The sequence below is a fragment of the Schistocerca piceifrons genome, unplaced genomic scaffold (assembly GCF_021461385.2).
Source record: "Schistocerca piceifrons isolate TAMUIC-IGC-003096 unplaced genomic scaffold, iqSchPice1.1 HiC_scaffold_263, whole genome shotgun sequence".
Classification (NCBI taxonomy): Eukaryota; Metazoa; Arthropoda; class Insecta; order Orthoptera; family Acrididae; genus Schistocerca; species Schistocerca piceifrons.
The window spans coordinates 57501-60000 of NW_025728475.1; positions in this window are offsets into that span (position 1 = coordinate 57501).

Sequence of the window (2500 nt, forward strand, 5' to 3'; positions counted from 1 at the left end):
GTGCATCTTCTCCGCCACATTACACAATCCACACTATCACAACCAGACCAGGAGGTCCGTGCGGAAAATACAATATCCCAGCCTTTCGACATCCACCATTGCGCAGACCAGGCACCAACACCCACACATGTCCTATACAACGGTGCACCCAACATCACAATAGTACCTCCTGTCACAGCGCACAAACAATGACATGAGTCAAAGACACAGGTCTCACACAAGCATAGAATTGGAGCGCCGCCTCTAATAAGCCAAAGGTGCATCCTGACGTGACAAATCTGATCATGTCACAAGCATTCACTTACTATAATCACTATCAACGAACCTGCCGCCCCCGCCCCCCCCCCCTACACCTTTCCGTACAACAACGTGTAACCTAACCTAACCTAACCTAACCTATGTTGTACCTTAACCTAACCTATGTTGTACCTTAACCTAACCTATGTTGTACCTTAACCTAACCTATGTTGTACCTTAACCTAACCTATGTTGTACCTTAACCTAACCTATGTTGTACCTTAACCTAACCTATGTTGTACCTTAACCTAACCCATGTTGTACCTTAACCTAACCCATGTTGTACCTTAACCTAACCCATGTTGTACCTTAACCTAACCCATGTTGTACCTTAACCTAACCCATGTTGTACCTTAACCTAACCCATGTTGTGCCTCAACCTAACCCATGTTGTGCCTCAACCTAACCCATGTTGTGCCTCAACCTAACCCATGTTGTGCCTCAACCTAACCCATGTTGTGCCTCAACCTAACCCATGTTGTGCCTTAACCTAACCCATGTTGTGCCTTAACCTAACCCATGTTGTGCCTTAACCTAACCCATGTTGTGCCTTAACCTAACCCATGTTGTGCCTTAACCTAACCCATGTTGTGCCTTAACCTAACCCATGTTGTGCCTTAACCTAACCCATGTTGTCGCCTTAACGTAACCCACGTTGTCGCCTAAACCTGCTCTGTAATTGTTATACGACTCGTTCAATTACTGTAGTGTTGCCCACCCGCAACCCTCGCAATATAGTTCGCTACTCGCACTGCCCGCACCCCTGTGTATCGCTTCATGTTAAACACCTTGCAAGTCTTGCTCACTTTCCACATGCTCCTGCTGTACACTGTAATGTGGATGGCAGCAGGACGTACATGCCGCCCCTCCCCACGTCCCCACCTTGCCCCCTGCCTTCGCAAGCTGGTTGGTGAGAAGTTTGCATGTTCAATGCCCTTCGCATGCGACGTACTCAGGCTACGTTGTGGTGCGGCCTGTGTCAACTGTCCGCTGATGTCGTACGCGTGAACCACAATCTGTACTGCACATTCGTCCTTATGTACTGAATGATACATCGTGGCACATGTGTGACCGCACAACGACTGCGCCCAAAAACGGCGGACCATACAGTGCAAATATTGTGCACGCAGCTACGTGTCGTCTCCCTATGAGAGCTGGATTGCAGTGTGGTACGCCATAGAGACGTGTGGGAGGAACGGACGCCGTGGATGGCGATCAGCATGAGCTGTCTGTTGATGTATTCGGACCTAGTCGTCTCTCCTCACACACCGTGATGGCATGGTGCACCGCGTTCCATATCTGCGACATGCTACAGAGGCCGGTTGACAGTCGTTCGAGCAATGGACATCGCATACGTACGGGGGCCACCTTCCACGTATTGTCTAGGCGTGCACATTTTGTTGCGTGTATGTGGGCAGACGTAGTGTGGCGTGACACCTGACACAGGCATGCAATAATCGTTGAAGTTGCAAATGGCGATGGACGCCTGCGTTTTCTGGTGAAGTTACGCAAATGAACAAATGGTAACCTGTTGTGGTGCGGTTGTTCTCGCTAGGGGTGAATCGGTGATGGCGACGATAGGTTGAGGTACTAACCGGTTGTTCCAGCGATACCCACCATGCCGACGAAACTGAACGGCATCTGGGTGTGAAGCGATACGCGGCGGTGGCTGGGTGGGACCGTCCCCGGCCGGTGAGGGGGCGCCTCCCGGCGTGCTGGCCGCGCGGTGCGTGGGCGCACGCGCTACAGCCGGCTGGTGGGGGCGGCCAGTGGCAGGCGCGCCGGCCGACGGACGCGGCAGGCGTCGCAGCTGCGCGCCGGCGCACCCTGCGCGCGGCGCCGTGCGGCCAAAGTAGGTCCTCGCGGGCCCGGTGCGAAGCGCGGTGGACATCTTCAGTGTGCTGGTCCGATTGAGGACTGTGTGCGTTGAGGATGCGCCGCCGCCCGGCGCTCGGCGCCGCGACGCCGTCTGCTGCTCGGTCGCCCCAGCGGTTCTCGCTGGTGGTTTGTATCGCAGCTGTGCGGATGTGTTGGCGCGTGCGCTGTGCTGGGAGAGTTCGCTTCGGCACCCAAGTGGGGCTTTTGTCCTTCTGTGGCGCTGGCGTTGGAGCTGCCGGTCACCGTAGGTGGCGCGTGTTGTCTCCCGCCGGCAATGCCACGACAGCACGCTCCCGGGCCTCTGTCGGCAGCGGCAAGCTCAGTT